A 26,772-nucleotide genomic window follows, 5' to 3' on the forward strand; every position below is an offset into this window, starting at 1 on the left:
TGTTAGTCAACTTGAAAGTCTGGCAATAAGAAGTTTTTCATGTAATAGCAACTAATTTCCCTAATATTTTGCATGTGCTGCTATTGTGTTTTCTTGTAATGTCATGTTTTAAGGTAAATTAATCATATTTAAACTTAAGAGTGAAAAATGGCACCATATTTTGTGTTCAGAATGTTCAGTTTATGCTAAACTACCATGTGTATGCTACTAGTTGTTGTTATATAATTGTGTTCCAGACTCGCTTGGTACAAAGTAGAATATGTTAGTCAGAATCTGCAAAATCTCTAACTTTAATGCCAGTATATTGTTCTAGGGAATAAGGTCGCTGGAAAAATGAACCCAATGTTACTAAATGACAAGACAGTCCAAAGGGAATCATACTCTTTTAGTAAGGTTCAATTCAATCTGTAGTTTCCCTGAGATGAACTTAAATACTGTATTCAGTAAATACAAGCTATTGTAGTCTGGTTGTTTTTGTGATTATAAAAACAAAACTATATGTTCAATGCTTTAAAAAAAGTATATAATATATATATATATATATATATATATATATATATATATATATATATATATATATATAATCATAAAAACATCTGCTATATGCTTTTCACATGTCAATGTTTTGGGCTATGGCTTGCAGCTTAGGGATGGGAATTTTAAGCGTTTAAACATATAAACTCTAAAGAAGTGGTTAAATGTTGAATAATATGCTAGACATATATTATTATTATTATTATTATTATTATTATTATTATTATTATTATTATTAGTTATTTCTTCGCAGACGCCCTTATCCAGGGTGACTTACAATTGTTACAAGATATCACATTATTTTTACATACAATTACCCATTTATACAGTTGGGTTTTTACTGGAGCAATCTAGGTAAAGTACCTTGCTCAAGGGTACAGCAGCAGTGTACTCCACCTGGGATATAACCGGTATAACTGGCCATGTGACAAATTTCACCAAACACATATTTTTTTTTTATGTATTCATTTTAGTAATTTATCATCCTATACAGTAGTCTGACGCGTATCTGACTGTTATGATGTCACAGTAAAAAGGAAAGGGTTTCGCAATTGCCTCCAACTAGTTTTTCTAATTGGTGCAACAGATTGACTGGGGCAAGATTAATTCTTGGTCAATCTGGCGCTTCATTTGTGCTCTTTATGTTCATGCTGTAGTGGGCATGGTATGGTATCCAGTCCACACGGGTCAAGAAAGTTAATGACAAGCGTTTTTTTTTCTGATTATACAGTGCTCCCTTGCTATAAGGCTCTCAGTTATAACGCGCCTCAGATATAATGCTCCTACAGCATGTTCCCCAATTCCCTATACTAGTGATTCATGCAATATTTCTACAGTAAATACAGTACCGGTGTTGTTCAAACTATAAACAACTTCTCAGTCTAGCATCTGTTTCTGTCTATCCGGCTCAGCATTTGTTTTATAACTAAATAAATATTAGGCCTATTACGTTGTTATCTTTCCTAATGTGTTTACTTTTTTTGCTGTGAGAGGAGCTGCGGCTTTCTCCAGGAGACGAAAAGCTTCAGCTTCACTTCAGCCCAGCTCCGGCAGTCTATCCTGGAGTGAGCCCATTCCCTCTTCCCCTCTCCCGACCCGCTCTCCTTCTCTCACTTGGTTTGCTTGTCTGTCGCTTCGAACTGAACTCCAGACCGCTGTTTAGCCAGGCCATTAAATATATATATTTTGTTCCAAAGAAAGAGGAGAAATCATGACAGGTAAGAGAGGAGGATGAACGGGAGTTGGATCTGTCGGTGGCTGGATGTAGGATTTGGTCAATGGTCTTAAAGAGAACATTTTTAATGTTTCTCCTTCTAAATACAAATCAGTCCTTGTGTACTGATAGGTTATGTTTTTTTCAGTACATTCATTAAAGTATTAGTGCCAAAAACAGTCGTATTTTTAAGGATCAATGCATGGATTTGGTGCAGGGCCATTTATTGGGAAAACATGCAGAAAAAAAGGTAGAAATAGTAGTTCCTTACATTTACATTATCCTCCAGTGGATTTTTTTTAACAAGAAATATATTTTTCACCAAAACTATATACTGTAAGCTTATAAAAACACTGAAATATAGTTTATAACTTCTTCTATAATTTAACAAATGTTCATGATGACCAACACACCGCTGGTGCCAAATTTATGTATTTTCAATGGCAAGATTCCATGCCTCGATATAATTAATAAGGTAAAAAAAAGTGTCTTATTCTTTCTAATAATTATTATCACTTTTCCCCCACTATAATGTTGATATGTTTAAATGTAAACCAGGTTAATCAACACTCCAATACAGTTTACCTGCATTCTAATATCACTTTAACAGAAATATTAAAAGTGGTATTGAATTTGCTTTTGATCTACGTTGCCTTTTTTTAAATTAGGCGGAGTGGGCAGTGAGATAATCTAAAACCAGAAATTAATCCTACCACCGAAGGAGTTTTCATATAGTTACATCTGGATTTAAAAAACTAAATAAAATTAGTGATTATGAAGACAAATACAACACCTGTTTGCCAGCTCTGGTGCATGCTTTGTACATTACAACCTTTTGATGTACGGTTGCTGAAACGCAGTGAGTTTGAGTTTACATGATAATGTCAAATACAGAAACAATGGGTTTGTGAATAAAGACGATTTGGTTTTAGGTTGAAAAAGTTCTATAGAGTGTATTTCTGTGTATTACAAATATATTCAAGTTCAGTCACATGTTCATAAACAGTAAACAGATATGGAATAAGGGCACTATTGTGTCCACCATTAGACTTATAATTGTAATGTTGTGCTCATACTCCATATGTATGTTGAGGATGTGTATTAGTGGTTTCATGCTCCTTACATTTACCTATTGTATATCTATTGATTAAGATGTAATTGAACGACTATAATTGCGTAATTAGATATAAAGTACATCTTTATTTATGTTACACATAGTAAAGCGTTGGCCTTTTTTAATTCTCCTGTAACTAACACTGACATTCTCAATAGCCAAAATCGTGCTGGAGACATTAAAAAACAATGAGATATCTGTACGCAGCAGTCATGCACTCTTTTTGTGACAATCTTATCATAAAAATTTACATTGTTACAGGGTATGCAATTACCACATACCTTAACCTAGAAAGTGAAAGAGACTTATTATATTGCTGAAGCCACAAAAATATATTTGCCGCAGACATGGATTTTAAAATTACAGTTTGCTAGATCATATTAATTCAGTGTCCTACATATTATATGTAGACCTATATATCTGAAGCTTTCTGAAGTAATCCTCTGTGAATTATGCACCAGTATTCACTAACTCCACTAGCTAGTGACTCCACTAACTGTTTTGTTAAACATCTTATACTGTTTACTAGTAGTAAAGCCACAGTAGGCATCTATTTATATAATTACTAATTACATGCGTTTGTAAACACATCACCAGCTGTATGCATATTGGATGGAGTTTATACATATGCATGAGTGATACTGATCCTGGAACTGTAATTTATTTCTGTATTTGTGGTCAATGTTTTTTTTTTTTATTATTATTAATTGTACACCAAATACTGTAATGAATTTATATTCACTGCCTTTTTAATGCAATTTCCAAATAGCAATAGAAGGCAAACAGTATTACTATTGTAGTATGTTATACACAGAACATATCCGCTGCTAAAATTAATGACCCTGTAACTTAAAGCGATTTTTAAATGTACTAACCATTTAATTTCTGATGCAATAAAATGTTAATACTTTAACATTACAGCTGTCTCCTTGCCTTAATTTCACAATATTCACATTGTTCAATTCACCTCTCCCCTGCTTGTGGGGCTTAAGAACTTCAACTGTACCGCTATGTACTCATACACCCAGGCACTGCCCCCCGCCACTCTTGAGAACCGCCTTCTTTCACCTTTAGAAAATCCCTCAATGCACTGAGAAATTGTTTCATGCACTATTGCACTACAGTAGTACAGTGTATTTGTGATAGCTGTGCAGTTTTTTTTTACTGTTCATCACAGCTAACAATTGAACCATTATAAATGAATTAAAATAATACAACATAAAATATGTACACGCAAAATAACTCCAGTATCCCTCTTAATGTTTTTCAGAGACTCGGTATAGTTTGTGAAAGATCTGTTTCATCAATCTTTAATCAATATGGAACATTGCATTATCTAAAAGAACTGAGAATGCAATCCTCAAAATGGAAATCTAATCCAATCACTACAGTGTGAATACTCGTAGCAGGATTACTTTTAGCTCTATCTAGACTGGAATCCTAGCTGAATAACTATTACTGTCAGATGCATTTCTTGTGGTTCCTTAGTTTCTGCAGAAACAAAGTCAATTCCTAGTAACATATTACAGCTCTCTGCCACAACAATGTATCTGTGTTTAAGTCAAACTAGAAAAGTATTAACAGATAAATATGCAGTACACATAAGAGATAAGCAAGCCTAGGTAAAGAGAGGTGTTCATTTTGTAACTCTTTTCCGTGAGTTACAAAATTAACTGCTGTAGTGTAGTTAACTAATGTAATACTCATAGTGCACATTGAATATTGGTTATTCATACAGGTTATGTTACTTAATTTACTCTCCAAAATACTCAGCTCCATCCCCAAAAACCTACTTATACTCATTTTGCAATCATTGAACTATTATTATCATTAGTAGTTAACATTTAAATGCAGTTTCATACCTTCTGACCAGTGTCTTAATTAGTATGTTAAATACTGGGAAGCTGTGTTTATCTGGATTTGACTGCATCTACTGTACTGTAATTAAACAGTAGATTTAGGAATTTCTTGTTACACCTTATGAGGAAGCCCTACATTGCAAAATGTCTAAGCTTGTTTAATTTTTTCTTTTTTTTTAAATCATTCATTTTATCAGATGCACCAGGGTTAGTTCATGTATTTCTTATGAAAACATACAGCTGAGTGAGCTGAGTTTAGTGTTCTGGGCTGGGTTATTTTCTGAGTAAATTGACACTGACTGCATAAACTAGTTATTGATGTTACAATGATTTCACCTTTAGATAATTAAAGTACAAGGATCCCTGTTATCATGGCTGCCATGCTTTTCTTTGTCCACATTCCACAAGGCTAACATATCAAATGCTTATGTAAAATTAATTTAATCACTTAATTCATCTTTTTTTTTGCGCATGAGGGGATGTTGTCACGTAAAATTCTTAGATAGTAATTATCTGGGTCCATTCACATCAAAAGTGAAGCAATGGAGAGCTGTACAGTGCTCATACCATAAGCTGTAAAGCTGATTATATGATGTTGGATTAAAAAGAAATACCGCACATTGCTTTTTTCTGTTTAAGAACAAACAAATGACTATCTGAATGTAACTAATTTAATTATTTTTATTCAGTTAACAATAGATTATAGTTAATGTTCATTCTTTTGTTTATCTCTATCATGACAAGGCCACATTATGTTTTTCACATTAGGGTTCTGCTTCTCTCTCATACAAATAGCCTCTCGCCACTCCATAAGATGCAGTGTCGTTATCTTCTATTTTGTTGAAGAGTTCATTGGCACGTTGCAGGAGTGAATGAAACAGAACAGTAATATACAGTATTTTTCTCAAAGTACTAGAAAATATTGCATATCTTACATTTTTACCTTTATGATATATATATATATAACAAGAAATACAACTATTTTTTTTTTCTTTGTTTGTTCCAGAGCTTTCTCTTGAATTGTATCACAGAAGTAACCATTGAACCAAATGTTGAAATGGTGAGTTAATTCAGGATTTCCCAGAATGTGATTTTCATGTTTGTCTTAGAAGGGGTCATGACTATTTAAAAATGATAAACATGTCAAAATGCATGCTTTTGATTTCTGTTATTTATAGAAAAAGGGTGTACTTACATTTGGCTTCTTACAGTTGATAGCATATATGGTTGAAAGCATATGCAAATGCTAATTATTGTTTTGTTTATCTAAGATTGTTTGAAGATCAAGGGGCATGTGATTCACATAACAGCTTTACTGATTTATAAAAATATGTGTTTGACGTAAGCTGTTCTTGCAAAAGGCAGTATACAATTTGTATCAATTAATTTTCAATTGCAAACACTGTCACAAAGAACATGTTATATGGTCATTTCAAGCAAACAGCTACACCTGTTTTGCTTTGTCAGTATGGACCAGTGTTGAACATGGACATTCGACGAATCATCTGCAGTATTTTATTTTCTCTACCCATAGGCATTTTCTTTGTTTCACAATAGTGTTTTTATAGACATTATTTCGTTAATACAAATTGAGTATAGAGCTTGGTGCATAAATTATCTATACAATTAGATATTGTTTATAGTTTACCAGTATCTGTTCCTATGAAACATCTAAGTACTGCAGCCTGTGTATTCAAAGGATCATTATTTTTTACAATCCGTTGCTGGGTTGAAAATAAATGATGGAAGAAAATGGGCTTCCAGAAGCACTAATGGAAATGCATTATAAAATTTTGATGAGATCTACTGGGACTAAAATTAGAGCAACTTAACAAGATGTGTGTCCTTTCTGAAGCTGCGGGTAGCAAATCTACTTAAATAATGTGATAAAATATGCCATATGAGCGATTGTATTTAGAAAAGAAAACAACATTTCTTTTGGATGATCTTATAATCAAATAAGATTGTGTAAGACTTTTTAACAGTGTGAAAGAGTTCAAAATAACACTTATGTTCAGCTAAATCAAATACACCACCCACTCGATATATCGTGGGTGTCGGGGTCCACTATAAATCCGCTATATATCGAGGGCTGCGATATAGCGAGAGACCCATAGAAAAACAAATAGGCTAACAAATACTGTACAATCACTCCCTCATTTTATCGGGTGCGTCAGGGTCCTGTATAAATCCTCTACGCAACCTGCTTTTTCTCATCTTTCATATAAAAAGCAGCACACCGTTGTAATTCGTACTGTGGAGGGTAATTGCTTCTCATCAACTTAATTCTCCAAATAATTTCATGAGTCTTCCTCTCATTTCTAAAATGCACAAACCCGCTGCATTGAAATAATCACATTCCAAACATAGGAGACTTGTTGCTAGGGAGCTGACGTCACTGCCCTGTCACTTTTGCTAGTGCATTGCTACCACAAGTGAACACCTTGTTGGCTAGAATAAAAACCACTTCAGCAAGTAGGTATGATATTAATGCTTTGTTTTTATTTGTTTTGCATATTTTTGTTTGTGATGTGCAGTATGAAATAAAACGAACAGTAATTCTAAGTGCCTATGTATATTGCAGCTAAGGCATGTGTAGTTAGACTATAACAATTGGGAGCCATCTCCAGGACCGTGATATATCTGAATCTGCAGTATAGCAAGGGGCAATATAAAGAGGGGTGGGTGTAGCTAAAATAAATTCCATCCTATTACAGCCAAGTTGTCAGAAAATGAAATTTTAAAATATATATCGTATTCCTTTGAATTTAAGACGCCTTTTGAATTTAAGACGCAGCCCAAATATCCCATGCTCAATTTGAAGAAAAAATAAAACATGATTAATTCACAAAGATTCAACCTCAATTACGCATATAAGAAAACTGTGTATGGAGGCAGTTTGCGGCCAACTGCTGTCACACAGAGCGTTACAGTTATGTGCCACTTTTTGTTTCCACACCCGTTTTCGTCCCTTTCTGTGAACTGTGGTATCGCGTGGCATGTTGAAAAATATGGGGATCTGATCAGCATTTCTGATCTGTCCAAGCTGGTACTGTTTGTTAGAACAAAGCCTAATAACGAAACGCTGAAATTGTAAATGCTTCTCTTTGCTTTCCTCAGGAAGCTGATGATGCTTCTTTGAAAATGGCTGCCTATATGTCATGAATGATTTGAGATCGGGCAGTAGCGTTTTTGTTTGTCTTTTCTCGGGCAGTCAGTCACGTTGCTGTTTGTGAACTCTGGTAGCATGTCTTTTGTTGGTGATTATAATACACGCATCGCTATATTCCAATTTAAGATGCAGGCCATTTTTGAGAAGATTTCGTTTTTTTTAAAGTGTGCCTTAAATTCGACTGAATGCAGTATATATACTGTTTTTGCTTAACTGCAAGCACACACACACACATAAATAAATAAAAAAAAAAACATTATGTGGTTCACCCATTTATTTTAAAAAGTTAATTATGTGTTGTGACAAAAACTATGACCAAACTAAAGTAACATTATGATACAGCATTAGCTTAACCCTTAGCAGTCCATTTATTCAGTGAGTGTCAGGCGCGTCAGGTCCAATTTATTTTCACACACGCAGTTTATTTTACATGTGCTGTTTAAACGTATTTTTTTCACAGTAAAACAGGTTTAAAAGGCACTGCATATCAACAGGACATTCAGTACTACATCTCCAGCCCCGCCTCACCCCTTGTTTGCTGTATTCATAGTCATGCATACTGATAAATCATCTCGTGATCACTCGTTTTATCACCAAACACCTCAATAATGCAATAAAGTCATTATTTTATTACTATAACATCTCAAATGTCCGTGATATTCTTTGACCACTGGATGCAGAAGCAGCTATCTTGTTTGTTTATGGCCGTGTTATCTCTGTGGTGCCGGGGATATGTGTATTGCTCAGATCCGCCCCCCTTTTCTTTCAGCTTCTCTCGGCTCCTATCGGTCTCACTCGGCCATTGAAACGTTTTCTCGGCTTTTTCCAGAGAAAAAACAACTAGAGACCTGTGCTTGACGTCTTTTTGATGATGTCGGACAGGGTCCGACATCGGACTGGAAAGGGAAAATTGTAATGTCGGACCTGGTCCAACATAGGACCACAAAAGGTTAATGCTACTTCATCATGAGATCATACGGAGTACTCAGTAGGACAACAAACTGTACAAGGCCATTCACCAGAATTTGCATTGTAGTTGAACGTGATTATTTATTTCTTTATTTCTTTATTTCTTTATTTCTTTATTTATTCTTTAACTAGGAAAAAAACAGAAACAGACAACAGTAATTTCACATCCCTAAAAATAACATCACTCTCATCATACATTCAATCTGGGATCAGAAACATTTACACTTCGATACTTCTTGGAACCTACTCATTAAAATAAATTTAATCTTAGTCATTATTCTTCATTTAGCTGATACATTTTGGTTATTTATCTGATGCTCGGTCATATCCCGGATACTCTTGTCCAGAATATTCCATGCCACTGGGGCGCTGTAGCTAAATGCTGATCGGCCAACCCACAACCTTCTCCAAGGCTAGGCAACAAACCTATTAGTTTTACACACAAAAAGTACCCAGTGTAATTGCCTTCTACAATCAAGTGACATCCAATTTAAAGAAGCCAGTAACTTGCAGTGATGGGTTAGAGGGTGGCATTCTAATACAAATCTGGCTGCTTTGCTCATTAGTCTATCCAATTATTTAATTGCTCAGCAGAGGCATGTACAAATAAAGTATCACCATAATCAAACAAAGGAAAAATACAGCTCTTTATAACATAACTGCTACTTTGAAGCGTAACATTTTTTCGCTGTCGAAAAAGAAAACACAGTTTTTGAGCTATTTTCTTTGAGATAGTTAAAATATGCAGATCAAACTTCAGGAATGGATCCAGCCAAATCCCAAGATATTTAAAACGATCCACCACCTCAAGAGGCTCTCAAGTCAATGAATGAAGGATTAAGTCTTATTTAAAAAAACATGAACTTAGTTATTTTTGTATTAAGTAACAGCTTTAAATTCCCAAAATGTTGTTGTACAATATTGAAAGCCTCTTGGAGTTTTTTTTTTTTTTTTTTTTTAAATTGTGTCTGTGCCAGAGTATCCAGTAGTATAAAGCACTGTATCATCTGCATATAGATGACCCAGGATAGAGCCTGGTGGTACAAAAACTCAATTCCCCCAACCAATCACATAATAATTTGTGGTCCACAGTATCGAAAGCCTTGGACAGATCAATGAAGACTGCAGCTGCCATCTGCTTACTATCGAAGCCTCTTGAAATATCATCACCCACTTTAGTCACTGCTGTTTTTGTTCCATGGTCTGATCTAAAACAGGACTGGATTGGGGACAGCAGGTAGTTTGAGTTAATAAAGGCTTTCAGCTGATCCAGATCCACCTTCTCCAAACATATTGCCAGAACAGGCAACAATGATATTGGTCTGTAATTGGCGACCTCCATTTGAGAGTCCCCCTGATGCACTGGTACCACATGTGCAAGCTTCCACAATGCTGGTATGGTTTCAGTATTTAAGGATAGAGTAAACAAATGCGCCAGAGGATATTAAATAATATTACTAGCCAATTTTAGAAAGAAAGGCTCCAATTGATCAGCTCCAGCCCCCTTTGAAGTATCCAGGCCTTGTAATAATGCACATACAGTTGATGATGTCACATTCTTAAAATCAAATTTAACAGTACCAAACATTTCCTGTCTATTAAAAGAAGGAAAATGTCTTGAGAGCTGAGGAGGATCATCTTTCTCATACATACAAGAATTACCATTAAATGCATTACTAGCTTGTATAAAATACTGGTTAAAGGCAATAATAATATTTCCCATACCTGAACTTATTCCGTTCCAGTGTTAAGTTCTGTTGGTAAACCATTTAAAGAGCAGGTACCACCAATATCCCAAACTACAGACCAAAATCTTTGGGGATTTTTTAGGTTTTCCTCTAGGAGATTATTAAAATATTTAGACTTGCTTTTTTTTTTTAGTACACTGGTTTCTAAGTTGTCTATAGTGCACCTAGTTCTTAGTATAGCCAGTAATGTGTGCTTTCTTCCAGGATAGGTCTCTGGACTCATAAAGAGCAATTAACTCCATGGTAATCCATGGAGAACACTGACTATGCACCCAACATTTTTTATGCTTGTTGATAACTTCAGTAAATATACCATGGAACAATCCCCATGCCTCCTCAACTGACGGGACAAGCTCCATTCTATTCCAATTCAGCATATTCAAGTCCTGTAGGAAAGCCTGCTCATTAAAATGTTTAAGCTCTCTCCTTACCTTAGGTTTCAGTTTAGAAATTTTACAATTTCTGATGCAAAAAATAACCTCATGATCACTCAACTGGCCAGATACTGCTAAGCAGACTTTTCTTGGTGTGTTTGTCAAAATAAGAGTCGATTGTTGCTTTTTCAGGATCTTTAGAAGTACACCTGGTAGATATTTAAAAAATGTGGCAAAGGATATTTGACTAAAATCAGGTTCATCACATAATTATTTAAACTTTTTACTTTTGAATGAACCCCAATCTAAATTAAAATCTCCAACAATGTATTGCTCATGTTTACTCTTAAAAGGGGAAATTGCCTCCAATATCTGTATTATAGACACATTATCAGCTGCAAGCTAAAATTGCTAAAGGTTTTGAATTGGGAATAATACTTGCTAATTCGTGCTGTTTTTCAGGACAAAGAAACAACAACTCTAACATTAAGAGGGTGATGTAAGGATACGCACAAAGTGATTTGCGGGTGCAAAACCTCCATAATGCTACCGTAAATCGTGTTTAACAGTCGTAAAGTCAGATTTTTAAAATTATATTGAAATACATTCAAATGAAGAAAAGAGCATGGAATTGGGTGGGATCTGGATACTAAGCAGGCACAAACATTCTAATGTGATGTAAGGATTTTGTCTTGCACTTGGGCAATTGCTGACCCTCAAAAAACTTTACACCTCTTCTTAAAGGTGCAAATCATTGTAGAAGCGAGTAACTAAGAGCTGCATAAAAGCACGCACCTGCAGAGACCTGTCATTGGCTTCAGGATGGCTGCTGTGGTACACTTCCTGATGCTGCCACACTTGGCTCTTGTTGAGGAGAGGCAGGAACACATTCGGAGGAGAAAGGCAAGATGAAGACCCTGCATATTCAATCCCAGGGTCACTTTGTTTGGGATGCCAGAGGATGTGGTGCTAAAGCATTATCGCCTCACTCTGCAGGTCATCCTAGACCTAATAGCTGAATTGAGGGATGAGCTAGACCCCATCTAGGGACCACTATCCATGCACATGTGAAAGTGCTGTGTTCTCTGTACTACTTAGCCTCTGGTTCCTTTCTGACCACAGTTGGAATGTCTGGAGGGATAGCCCAATCCACCTTTTCCAGAGTGCTAGGCAAATTTCTGGATGTCATGCTGAAAAGGGCAGGCCAATACATGTCATTTCTTAAGGATACACGCATAACTGATGTTGGCTGAGGCTTTTCCAAACAAATCCATTTCATGCTGAGGACTTTTTTTTGTTGCCCGTCCTCTGACAAATATTTTTTTTCGCTTTGTATTTTCGTGCTCCACAAATGTCATGCAGCGACGACTGCTCTCTGTACTCCTAACTCTGCTAGTGCAGCTGCTAAATAGACAGATGTGCTCTTTGAGACCCTCATTATCATGATTGCAGCTCATTATTTGTGCGTGTTGAGTAATTTGCATTGCTCTTAAGCTTACATAGGGCACAGTGCAAAATAATTGCCTGGCCGCAATACAATTTGAATTTTGCATCTGCAATTATTTGCACTGTGCCTATACTTACATTACCCCCTAAATCTCTCCTTGCAATACATGGCTACACCCCCACCTTTTGAAGATCTATCCTTTCTTAGTACTGCATAGCCAGGTAGAGTGACTGTACTGTCAGGGATAGTCTCCCTAAGCCAAGTTTCTGTCACTATTAAAAAATCAGGCTGATCCTGTTCCATCCAGATTGAGACCAGCATGAAGGCTAACATAACAAAACCCACGGTTCTCCCCAGGCCTTTTCCCAAGTGGGCTGTGTGGCTAAGTGGCTATCACTGCCCATCTTGCAGGTGCTACTGTGCCTTTGACGATAAAGCTCGATTGCGCTGCTAGTAGACTAGATCACTTGTGTGTGCTGGGTGAAAAAAAAAATCTATCTTGGAACCACATGGCAGCTGTGTTGCTGAGTATGTCTTAACATTTAACCAATCAGAGAGTTGAAGGGGTGGGTTTTCCATTTTAAGCACTACTAAAGGCTGAAACATTAAAATGACTCCTAAAAAATAACCGATTATTTTCTAAGAAAAAATAATGAAATTACCAAATCAAAATGGACGATGAAAAAGAACATGTAGAAAATGAAAGAGTAACTTGATATAGTCAACGAAGAACAGATAAAATATTAATGGGGGGGGGGGGGTTAATAAGTGAACATATTAGCGCAAGTTTTGGCCTCTTTACACTGGCTCTATGTGCAGTATAGAATTGATTTTAAGATTTTGCTGTTAACTTGAGACTAAAAACCCACTTTTATAAAATGGCTTTCAAGTTGACTTAATTGCTGCTTTTGTATTATGTGTATACTGTTATTTAAATATGTTATTTAAATGGTCTGATTATATCAGTTGTATGTGTGACTGTGGCAAAGTGCCTGCCCTGTGTGTATTTTATGTGTTGTGTGTTGTATGTTGCGTGTCACAAAGACGGCCGGAGAGGGTGGCGTCAGACCAGATGCAGGAAATAAATAAACAGAGAGATGGGGTTTTGGTAAAGCTGAGCGCGTGATTGCGCTCAGCACTTAATAACGGAACAGAAAATAAAAGGTTTGAAACAACAAAACACAGGACACGGCACTCGAGCCAAAACAAAAGGACAAACAAAACGTACTAACACACAAACGGTGGATGCACAGACAAACGAACAAACACGGTGAGTGAAAACACTATTTTTACTATTATTATTCTAACAATTACTACCTCCGTCTCCAATCCCGTTCTCCACTCACCGAACACCCAACCCCGACTGCAAGAAATGTGCGTCTATATATACTATTGTGCTGGGATTCAATTACTAATTAATTATTCACTTGAATCCCAGCACGTGAATTAATTCTGTGCAACCCCGTGCTCACATATTACATTTAACCAGCACGTGAAGTGATTTGTGCTCTCCTCGTGCCTAAATACAAATCTACACTTTTTAAATACACGTGAAACACAGACCCGTTTATATCCCGTGTACCAATCTATACACCAACATTAACACACGCACGCAACATACAACACACAACACATAAAATACACACAGGGCGGGCACTTTGCCACAGTGACATGCTATACAAATGTATTGTAGTTTTTTTTTTTTTCTGCTATGTACTGTACAGTGGTTTGCAATACTTTTGTATAAAAAGCGCTTTATAGATACAATAAATAAATAGTGAAACTTCATGGACACAGCTGCTATATCCCCTTTTTAATATTGATGTTAATGGGAATCTATCTAATGAGGCATCTACCTATTACAGTGTTTCCTAACCTCTCTTGGTCCTCCACCAGCATAGGACTAAAAACACATTTATACTAGAAACTGTACAAGGCCAATCACCAGAATGTTAGTTACTGTTGTGTTACACAAATTGCATTGTAATTGAAAATTGCAGCATGAGATTTTATTTTAGAAGTAACTGATTAATTGCAGCATGATAAATATTTCACTGTAAGAATGGATAAATAGCAACTAAGATGCATTGTTATCTATATGGAAGCAGATTCATGGTTTCTCTTTGAGGAAGTGGATAGATGCAGTAGCCTAATTTGTGGATTTCAGGGACCACTTTTACTCATGGGAAATGCCCCAACCTGAAACTTATCAATATATAGTACTTTATGAGGCTGTGCTATCAATTTATATTTATATAATTTTTCTCAGCATTTATTGAAATAGACAGATGTAGTAACCTAATTTTGGGATATCAGGGACCACTTTTACTCAATGGAACCACCCCATATACCTATCAATATGTGGTGCATTATGAGGTTCTGCCAACAATTTAGATTTTGATTTTTCTCAGCATTTATTGAATTAGAATAGTGTGCAACATTTTTTTTATATGCCATTTTATTGTGTGTTTTACAGAATTATATTCTCTATTATCTGCATTTTTTTAAATTCTGAGCGATAAGAACACTGATGGAGATGTAAATGTTGGTGATGCTGTCTCTTTATGGTATTTTAAGTTGCCATGTTATAATTGTTATCACATTTATGTTAGGAAAGACAGTGAAGGTATGCTCTCAGTCTTAGGTTACTACATCTATCCATTTTAATAAATGCTGAGAAAAATATAAAAAAATAGCTAAGAACACATGTTTTTTTGTGTCTTGTTCTATAGTATCTGGTGCATGCAGTGATCTCCTGTAGAGATCCTTTCAGACTGGCAATTGGTATAACTTAAGTTATTCTGCAGAATAGAATCTGCAAAAGCCTTTAGCAAATTGTTCTGTTGAGTCTAATTCTAGCTGAAATGAGTCACAGTTGAGTGTACATGTCCAGGTAGTGCTGGTGTGCTTGATTGTCTGTACCTGGCCTTCAAACATCCACTTACTTTCATAGTCAAAGTAATGTCATGTTGAAAGGCCTTCAGGAAAAAATACAATGGATACCCAGAGATTATGATTTTGAGTTTTCTTTTATGGAGGCATCAATATACACCTCTGTGGTTGAGTGGTGACGTCACAGACCAGGAAGTAAACACAAAGGCAAGGTACTATGGGTGAGTCGCAAATAATCAACAAAACACTTTACACTAAACAAAATGGCATGGTGGCCAAAATAAACAGACACAACAGTTCAAACATAACAAGTCCCGTGCTAGTCGGAATCCAGCACAAGTAGCAATTGTATTTTTATTTCTTACTTCTTACTTTCCTCCTCTATGAACAACCAACCCTGATGAGCTGCAGATCCGCTCTTTATATGATCTGCTCGGATTTTTCTCCTGCATATGTTATAGTTACTGATGTATTTATTAAAAAAAATAAAGCAATAGCAACACAAAACATATTGTTATATCATATTAAACATGTCAACACATGGTGGACCAGGGATACCACCACAAATGAAGGATGGTAACACAAGCTGCATGGTAACTCACGTTTTGAGCTCAAACTCCAAATGAATGAAGTGAAAATAAGGTTAAAGCTGTTCAAGGCCAAATATTTTAATTTTAAACAAAAGTCACGAGCCAACAACAGCATATGTTTGAGAGATAAGTATTCATAAGAACATAAGAAAGTTTACAAACGAGAGGAGGCCATTCGTTCCATCTTGCTCATTTGGTTGTTAGTAGCTTATTGATCTCAGAATCTCATCAAGCAGCTTCTTGAAGGATCCCAGGGTGTCAGCTTCAACAAATTACTGGGGAGTTGGTTCCAGACCCTCACAATTCTCTGTGTAAAAAGTGCCTCCTATTTTCTATTCTGCCCCTTTATCTAATCTCCATTTGTGATCCCTGGTCCTTATTTCTTTTTTGAGATCGAAAAAGTCCCCTGGGTCGACATTGTCAATACCTTTTAGAATTTTGAATGCTTGAATCAGATCACCGCATAGTCTTCTTTGTTCAAGACTGAATAGATTCAATTCTTTTAGCCTGTCTGCATACGACATGCCTTTTAAACCCGGGATAATTCTGGTCGCTCTTCTTTGCACTGTTTCTAGAGCAGCAATATCCTTTTTGTAACGAGGTGACCAAAACTGAACACAATATTCTAGATGACGTCTTACTAATGCATTGTAAAGTTTTAACATTACTTCCCTTGATTTAATTTCGACACATTTCACAATATATATACCTGGCCAGCTCTAAATTGGTAATCACTGAATTCATTTGGAGATGGCCACATTATGCACGCGTTTAGCTAGATGGGGAATTTTAACCCCATCCATGTTGTAAGACAATAATAACAAAGCATTATGATTTTAAACACCAAACAATACATTTAAATCATAACAATACAACAAAAATACAAAAACCACAGTGGCGGGGTGTACCCCATCACAACCTCATTTGGGTGAGCTTTTCAATTTTATAATTTGTTCAATTAAAGACTGAGAACATACCTTTAAAAGAGGTTATGAAATCCTTTAACTTTCAAGAAGTGTAGAAATAAATTATTTAAATAAGATTACTACAAACTAAACATAATACTGTTAAGATTATTGTACAACCCTACATACATAAACTACTGTATATAACCTTTGTTTATGTTTACATTTTATTAATCTAAATATGAAGAAATTATTGTTTAGTACTTTGCTGTATTTCAATGGGGTTGCTTCTGGGTTACATCACTAGGTGATTAAGGTTTTGTATGTGAACCATGGAGGTAGTAATGTAACTGCTTCTCAAGTGAAAATACATGCCTTTTATTTTTGCCTTCCTGGTTGCTCATTTTGGGCTTACTCCACACTATTTCCGTAATAGGTAATCTTACCATTCTTGTTATGTTATTTATTTGTTGTATTTTTTTTTAAGAGAATATACAGTCGCAGACAAAAGAATTGGCACCCTACACTTATTATACAATAATTCAAAGTAACATTAAGGACAATCATTTAGTAAACTTTTTCTAGTAAATTAACAAATCTTTATATATATATAAAAAAAAAAACATACAAACTTATTTCATTTAAAGTATTCATTCATAACAAAAGTATTGGCACCCCTGCTTTAGTATTTCCTGTGTCCTCGTTTTGCTTTTATTATGGCTTTCCGACATTTATATTAATTGTTAAGCAGTATGTTACATCTTGTTGGTGGAGTCTGGGCCGTTCTGTCTCGCATATTTCCTTCATCTCAGACAGATTGGATACAAAATTCTTGGCTACAGCTTTTTTCAGATCAGTCCAAAGCATTTCTTCTGGATTGAGATCTGGTGATTATGAAGGCCATTCCAGAACTTTTATCTTTGTTTTCTTAAAGAATTCCAGTTGACTTAGCCATATGCTGTGGGTCATTGAGACATTGGATGTTGAGTAATTCAATTATTTTTTTATTTTCAAAACTAGAATAAATACATCGCACACAGAAACAAAGAAAAAGTAAACTAATAATAATAATAATAATAATAATAATAATAATAATAATAATGACTACAGCTAAATAATGACTCTCCATCCTTTTACACACACACACAGAAACAAAGAACACATAGAAAAAGTAAACTAATAATAGTAATAATAAAATACATAGCTAATAATAATAATAATAATAATAATAATAATAATAATAATAATAATAATAATAACAAAATACCAGACAGCTAGTTAGGCATCAGATGCAGGCATTTAGTTTGCCTCCGTCCATCTCCTGAGGAGAAATGTTTTCAAAAAAGGAAAAAAAAAAACGTTACCAGGTGCTGGTACAGTATTTATTCTTGTCTCTACCTATCTAAAGTAATCTCCTGCAGATATAAAGTTTTAAAAAAAACAAAAAACATAAAAAAATGACAAGATGGCTAGTTACTTACCTTTCAAATGAGTTGTAGATCAGCAGTCCTGGACTTGCAGAACCGGAGTGTGGCAGGATGGCTCGCAGTGGTGAGGTGTGGTGATGTCACGGACCAGGAAGTAACTGAAACCAAAACAGTGGATGGGCGGGTGAAGCTGAATGCTACTGCACTCAGCGTTTTTAATGAATAAATAAACAAAAGATTTAAACAAACAACCAAACACAAAACAAAAAGGCACAAGGGCCAAATGAATAAACAAATACTGTTCAGCAGTCGTTTTTTTAAATGCCGTTATTTCTCCTCACGCTCTCTCTCTCTCCGCTCCCCATACTCTCCTCTGTACACTCCACCTTGCAGTACGGACAGCTGCAGGTTCTTATACTCTGGCCGAGGGGTTAACTAGCTGTTAATTATCTTATTACCCCTCGGCCACAGACTGCACGCGTTTGGTAAGGATGCATGACTGTCAGCTAGTTAAATAATCAGTAGCTGATCAGTCATGCATCCTCACAGGGTTTTTAAATATAAATATAAAAACAATAACAAAAGACGCAGCGCTTTTATCCGCGCCGCAAACAAATACAAATAATAATAAATAAATACATAGGGGCGGGACACTCCGCCACACGGAGGCACAGACATGTCCATGTTTAACTGTAGGTAGAAGGTTTTCTTCATTGAAGGCTTTCCCTTTTTTTCTTCAAAAATACTGTGGTCCATTTTTGGGGAAAAGTTCTATTTTAGTCTCATTAGACCAGAGAATATTGTTGAAGAATGCTTTAGATTCCTGTTCATATTTCGTGGCACATTTTAGATGGTCTGTGTTATGAATTTTCTTTAAATGTGGCTTGCACCGAGGTCTACATGCATTCAACTCTTCTGTGTTCAGGTGTTAGAAGCTGGGAACTGCTATCCCTCTAGTACTAGGCCAAATCCAGTGTTGTAAATGTTTTTGTTGTCTGTTAGTGCTGTTTAGGGGCCTAATAAAGAAAATCCCTTTATATCTTACAGATGAGCTAATGTCGATAGGGGCACTGTAGCTGGTATTCTTCAAATAAAAGTTTATACTCTTTTGGTAAACAATATGAGTCACTGTGTGTTTTCAATAAAGAGGAAGGCCTTCCATTTTACTCGGAGACAGGTTTAATACAGCTGAAGGCAATGGCAAAGTGGCTGAAATGAGATTTAGACAGCTGAGTTTGAGTTGTAATCTGCTTGAAAGAAACAAGCTTTTCATCAAAGTGGATTTACTGTTAGTCTTGCGCATTTATCTTGGTAAATCTACACAAGATTGTCAAGGAAATTAAGGAGGTATTGGGGTTGATGTGTCTGTGTTTTGATGTAGGTTATATACCTCTATAGCACAATCAAAAGACTACCCCCCCCCCCCCCCCCAAAAAAAGGAGAAAGTTAATCCTATCTGAGCTACGTAATTGCAGGAACAAAACATCAAAATAAAGCAATTGCACACTCAATGTTTCCAGCTTAAGAATATTTTTATTGAGGAGTCACAATAAAAATTCTGATGTGTTTCAATGGTAACATCCTTTTCAAGGCAATTCTCACAAAAGTCTAAAAAGATCATGTTAGGTAGTGATCACCTCCCTCACAGGGAGACAGGGAGTGGGATACTGACACAGATGAAAACAGATAGCAAAGAGTACAGGGTTTCCCCTTGGCTCGTGGAGATGAGACCAAACAGATTTGCCTCCAAGGCTTGGAAGCAACCGATACTTCCCCCAAGGGGAACCTAAAGTGAGAGAGAATGGGAAAAACAGAGAGTGTTAGGACAGATTTGTCCAGGAGTCCCCTCTGACTCACATAGAACTGCGCCACCAGTGCAAGGAATAAGTTAGTAAATACATTAGAGGTTAATTAGTAACAATTCATAATTAATAAATAACAATTAAAATTGCTCTGTTGGAGGAAACCTCTGGTGGTCCTGGTGGAAAGATGGCCCCCTCTCCGGGCATACTAGCAATATTCTGTTGGGCCGAATAGATATTAGGGAGAGAAGATCGAATGTAAGAGTCCATAGTGGTGGACCAGCGGACCATTTTTTTGAGTAGGGGCATTGACTAGCTGGGAGAGGCCAAAACAGTCCAAGAGTGCTAAAAATTTGACTGCCAAAAGTGTTGGGAATCCATACGAATATTAAAATCACCTTAAAAAATTAAAATCTTATTAAATTTAGGACATAATAGAGATAATAGATCAGCAAATTCAGTGAGAAAATAATCATTTTGCTTAAGAGGTCGATAAATATGAGCCATAACCGGTGGCTGGGCCATTTTAAAAACCAGACGCTCAAATGAATTAAAAACAGGGACAGGAAAAGGGGTTAAACAAAAATCTAAATTTTACACAACTGCCAGCCCACCACCATGGCTTAAAGAGCGAGATTTTTCAACAAAACCAAAGCCAGGAATAACAACCTGGTTTAACAAGAGGCAGTCATTTTGTTGGTGTCAGGTTTCAGTTAAACATGGAAAATGAAGATTACTATCTGTGATAAACTCAGTAACAAAGCCTTATTATTTAATGAATGAGTGTTAAATAAGGCTAGTTTGACTGGTCTGGATAGTAAAGAGTGCTTGGTGTTAATGAAAGCAGTCTCTGATCTCGGTAATCTGCATATGCAACTAGAGTCAATACCAGAATGAGAGGCAGTAACATTCCTCCGACAGGACCAACTAGTAAAAACATTACTTGTAGAAGTAGAAAAAAAAGCGCCTGAAACTTCGGTGCAGATATCTTGGTCTGTGCAGGAGTCCATGCTCTTGGCAGATATTCAGTACATATTTTGAAAAAGAATGAGAGTGATTTAACACTAGAACTGCCAAGGTAGTCATTTTGACATTTTTCACTTTTAAAATGAAAATTACTCTGCGTGTGTTAAAGATCCACGGTTGTCTGTTCTTGACTTTTCTTAAACACATGTATTAAATACCCTGACCGTGTCTGAAAGTCCGAATTGCAAAAATAAAAAAGTTATAAGCACTTCTATCTAGAACCGCCGAAAGCCGTCATATATAGTCTGCTGTCTTATAATATTACTATTATGGCATCAGAAATTTGGAGTGACTTCATTGAAAACAGCATTGCCTGCTTCAAGCTAAACTTAAAACATTACACAGACAAGCAGCTTTTTCTGACAAAAGCATGGTGTCGCTGGACAGAGTACATGTCAAACAAACGGGATCAAGTTTGGCTGGCAGCGGACCCTACCCCTACCTGTGCAAAGATGAAACTCGCCCAGCTGGTCAGAGACTGGGTGACAATCTGGTACTTAGGCTGATGTAACTGTACTTAGGAAAAGGGATGAATGGTGCCAATGACATTTTTTTTATTTCACTGTAATTATCAAAACAGTTGAAGAATAAATAAACAGCTTGGTTGGAACAGTAAACAATAGCAAGAAGAGAGTTTCCACCATCTGCGCAGTACTCAGTGAAAGCAATCACCGGTCTCCAGTTGCTGTATTTTACAATGTACTAGACATGGCAGCCATCAATTCCTTTGTTTTGTACAAGGAATGCACTGGGGAAAATATCAGTAGGAGAGCTTTCATCTTGATGCTAGCCACGGAGCTTTGGCAGAAACATTTCGATCAGAAAACTGCAAAGCAGCAAGGAATCGCAGCTCAACCTGGATACAGCGTGCACCAAGTGACACAAATAAAACTTCTGATATCTGTGCCCAGTGTGAAAGAGCACACAACAAGTTGATAAGCGTTACATCTATGTGGATTGTGCTAATATGGGGCCTGACTGTTTCCGTGACTGCGCATTCACATTATTTTTTTTATGTTATTTTTGTAAATAATTACTTAGTTTTTTACAATTTTCTATGTACATATACCAGTTTACAGCTGTCTATACAATATCTTCTTTTGAAATGTTTATTTTATTATAGTTTTTCATTTTTTTACGTCATGCAATATATGGTGTAATGTGGAAAAAGCCTTTTGTTATTTTTGTAAATAATTACTTAAGTTTTTGCAATTTTGTGTGTACATATAGCAGTTTACACCTGTTTAGACAATATCTTCTTTTGAAATGTTTATTTTATTATAGTTTTTCAATTTTTTATGTCATGTAGTATATGCGCTAATTTTGAAAATAAAGCCTTTTATGTTTATTTTTTTCATTTAATTAAGGTGTTTCTGGTATGCAAATGTTAGATATGAAGTTCATAAATAAAACTGATAAATCTGATAGTTTGCGTTTAATTTTCATATCGAAGCTGTTAAAGTGTACCCGTCAAAATGACTACAGCTGGCGGTTCTAGGTAGTAGCATAAATCCAGCGGTTCCAGTGTTAAATGCAGTGATTGAGAAACAGAGTAACTTAGAGCAGCGGTTCTCAAACTGTGGGTCACCACTACCTTTCACTGGGGTCGCGAATACTTGTGCAATTAAAAAAAAACAAAAGAAACAGGTACATTCATTTATTATTATTGGCACTTTTTACTCCAAATGAGTCCTCATTTTCTCTTCCTGCCTTTGTCTAAACGTTCTGAACTGGTTACCTAGCAACCAACTAAGGCTTTTTCCCCGCTGTTACATGTCAGCCAATCAGCCAATCTGTACCGGTCTTGCATGTCAGCCAATCAGCGGAATACTCTTCTGTAGTGTTAACTTGACTAAATTTGCTGTGAAGGGAGTTCAGAAAGTTTTACTGTATCGTAGTGCTTGCCGCTAAAGGATAATGTTGCATGAGCTGTTTGCAAGAGTATTATGGTGCCTGGCATATTCACAGTATGGCTATTGACCTGTATAAGCAAGTGATCATCAAGGTAAAGCAAGGTATTTATTTTTTATTTTTTGCTATTTAATTGGATGAAACGACTGATGTGTCAGGTGCTGCTCAGATGCTGACCTACATTAGATTTGAATGTGACGGGAATTAGTTTCTCTTTTGGATGGTTTTGTCTCCGATGCTGGCTTCTGGGACAGATGACCAGGCAGGACAGATAGCACCGGTAGGAGACCAAAAGCAGTTTGAATTAGGCAGGAAGCAATCTAATCCATGGCAATATCTGCAAACAGGTAGCAAGGTTGGCTGCGGTACAGTAAAGTTCAACCACACAGCAGACAGGGATATCAAAAGCAACAAAAATAGGTACAGGGTCACCTGCACACCTTGGATGCAATTCAAATAGTTGCCCTAAAAAATATGTATTAAAAGTTAAAAGTTTAAAAGTTAAAAGGTAAAAAACCTGGTACAGAAGCAGCAGTCAAAACATGCCAGCGTCCTCTCCTTGTACATGTTTCAGAGTACAGTTACCAGTTAACCCTAGGAACCTGGGGTTCTGCCAGCCTGTTACAATTAGTGTTGTTTGTGTTAAAATTAAAGGGTAAGTTACTCCCAGACCCAAAACCTTATCTGGAGCACTGAGTGCAATGGAATATTTCTGTAAAATTAGGGTTGTGGTTTTCCATCACTTTTTATGTCTTATTTTCAGTGTTTTTTCTTTTCTCTCATTTTTTCCTAGTGTATAATTGATTTAATACAGATCTCTATAATAGTTGTGCACAGACTATTTAAAAGACTGCTAAGGTTTTCTTGTTTCTGCATTAAGTGAAATTTGCAGCCCCTGTATTTAGAAGCCATACTGTGGTACTTATCTTTGAATAGTTATAATATTGTGGCATATTTAAAACTAAAGGGTCTACTTTGCACTTTTTAGCTTGCCAGATGAAAATATCCTTTAGCAGACTTGAATAAAGAAAACAAGGTTTTGTGGGTGGCAGTACTGGAGTTACATTCTGTGGGGATTCATTATTAAATTACATTATTCTGCTGTATATTTGATTTCAGGGTTTTGTCATTTTGACTTGATACTGACACACTTAAAGGACTTTGAATTATGGGCTGTTTATGAGAATGTTATTATCAGCAATACTTCTGCCTTTACCTGTGTAAAGAAGTGTGGGTTGCATTATCATTATTATTATTAGTCGTAGTCATAGTCATAGTAGTCGTATTAGTATTAGTATTATTTTTTTGTAATTTATTGCATTTCATTCATTGTTTTTATACATTTGCATTTTTCTCTTTCTTCATCTTTACATCCTTCCATCTTACAGTATTTGTTTTTATTCTTTATTAAAGCATCTCAAGAGTATGCTCAGATAACTTCTGCTATTTCTCTATAAATCTGTGCCTTGGAAAATAAAAAATAAAAGTCTATGCTAAGCTATCCACGACAGGGTTTAACTTGCTGAATTGGAACTTTGATCTTCTAGACTGGCAGTTATGCCCTGGTGGTGGGTTGTATACATTATTTTTTTAGGCTTAATTTTGCCTTACTGGCACCTAAACTGCCAAACAACCATCACACCCTAGTATACAATCTAGAATGACAATCCTCCTAGGAGAGCAACCAACAGGAAAGGTTGTTTGAACTAAGAGGCTGCAATTAGAGGTAGCTAAAGATTGTAGAATGCAGGCAGATGTTGCTACAAGTACCCTTCGACCTGACATTGTCCTGTGGGTTGTTTGTCTCACACACCATGACCCAGCTTCTCAGATATACTGGATTCAGTAGACAGGAGTTGCAGGGTATAGTGAAGGCTCTATCCGAGAAGCCAGAGAGAAGTAGCAACTGGCTCTGGTTGAGGACCTCAAAGGAGAGGTGACCGAGGAAGTTAACATGAAATAAATAACAGCTACTCTAAATCATAAAAAGCACTTATCACTTTAAAACCTAATATTCTAGACCAGAGGCAACCAGCTTAGGCAGAAATGCAGGTATTAGGCATGGTTTTGGGAAGACGCCTGGAAAACATTTTCTTGCAATTCCTATTAATGTTAAAACATATTATTGTTAAAATGTGTGTTTGCTTTTGTGCTTTCTACAGTACAAGTTTACCACAGTAAATTTGCATAATAATTTAGCAGTTTTCCCTTGCTTTTTCTGTGGTTACTATACTATGCAGGTATTAATGTGCCACCCCTGCGAGACGGGCCCCTCTCTCGTCGCTCTCGCGCGCCAACCGTCTCGCAGTAGCACCCTCGGACCCCTCGCGTTCCCTTCGCAGCGTGTAGGCAGACATTGAAAATATATACAGTTGTAGTCAAAAGTTAACATACCGCAATGAAAATTTATAATTTCTAGAAATTTCTGGAAAACAAATAATTAGAGGAAAAATATTTTGTAGCAAAAGTTTTGCTTTTGTGGATGAAGAAAAAAAGTGACAAGTAATAGATGTCTACAATTATTTATTTCAGCAATGTTTTTGCAAAACAAAAAATGCTAATTCTTACCCTGACAAGGACAATTAAATTAATAGCTGGTTGAGGCACCTTTAGTAATAATAACCTCTTTTAAATGATTAGGATATTTTTCAATGAGCTTTTGGCATGATTCTTTAGTGACTTTTGACCATTCTTCAACGCAAAATTGTTCTAGTTTATTCAGATTTCGAGGTCTTCTCTTGTTCACAGCTTTCTTCAACTCATACCAAAGATTCTCAATTGGATTTAGATCAAGACTTTGACTAGGCCATTCCAGAACCTTGATTTTAATTTTATTTAACCATTCTGAAGTAGATTTTGATGTGTGCTTTGGATCGTTGTTGTGTTGGAACGTCCAGTTGCGCTTTAAACCAAGTTTTGTAGCGGAGGGTTTCAGATGATTGGCCAATATATTTTGGTATGCTATGGAATTCATTTTACCATAACTAAATTTTCTGTGCCATTAGAGGAAAAACAGCCCCATAGAAGAATATTACCACCTCCATGCTTGACAGTACTTTTCTTTGTACGCCTCACCAGACTTTCTCCAAACGTAACGACTATCAGCGTGACCAAATAGATTGATTTCTGTTTCATCACTCCACAAAACCTTTGACCAGAACTCATATCCATCATTCAAATACCGTTTTGCAAACTTTAAGCGATTGTCCTTGTGACGTTTTCCTAAGAATGGCTTTTTCCTTGGCCTGCGACCATTGAGACTTTCACCATGCAATACTCGAACTATGGTTGAAATGGAAACCGCAATACCACTTGCAGCCAATTCACTTTGAATATCTTTGGCAGTCAATCTGGGATTGTTATTAAGCTTCCTCACAGTTCTTCTTATTGTTATTGGTGAAAGAACCTTCTTTCTTCCAGACTGAAGGAGTGTACCATGAGTCTTGTACTTCTTGATAATAGAAACTATAGTTAAGAACATAAGAACATAAGAAAGTTTACAAATGAGAGGAGGCCATTTGGCCCATCTTGCTCGTTTGGTTGTTAGTAGCTTATTGATCCCAGAATCTTGTCAATCAGCTTCTTGAAGGAGCCCAGGGTGTCAGCTTCAACAACATTACTGGGAAGTTGGTTCCAGACCCTCACAATTCTCTGCGTAAAAAAGTGCCTCTTTATCTAATCTCCATTTGTTACCCCTCCCTTGTTTCTTTTTTCAGGTCTAAAAAGTCCACTGGGTCGACATTGTCAATATCTTTTAGAATTCTGAATGCTTGAATCAGATCACCGCAT

The 26,772-nt window shown here is 36.2% G+C and overlaps 1 protein-coding gene across 4 annotated transcripts in view; it reads left to right on the plus strand.

The window, feature by feature from the left end:
* LOC117408387 (leucine-rich repeat and immunoglobulin-like domain-containing nogo receptor-interacting protein 2) overlaps positions 1-26,772 on the plus strand; it is a 465,904-nt gene that overhangs the window by 61,547 nt on the left and 377,585 nt on the right. For all 4 annotated transcript variants that reach the window (XM_059003230.1, XM_059003225.1, XM_059003223.1 and 1 more), the window contains exon 2: positions 5,727-5,780. The gene's annotated coding sequence lies outside the window, so the exon portion shown is untranslated. The remainder of the gene's footprint in view (positions 1-5,726; positions 5,781-26,772) is intronic.

The sequence above is a fragment of the Acipenser ruthenus genome, chromosome 2, assembly GCF_902713425.1.
Source record: "Acipenser ruthenus chromosome 2, fAciRut3.2 maternal haplotype, whole genome shotgun sequence".
NCBI classification, from domain to species: domain Eukaryota; kingdom Metazoa; phylum Chordata; class Actinopteri; order Acipenseriformes; family Acipenseridae; genus Acipenser; species Acipenser ruthenus.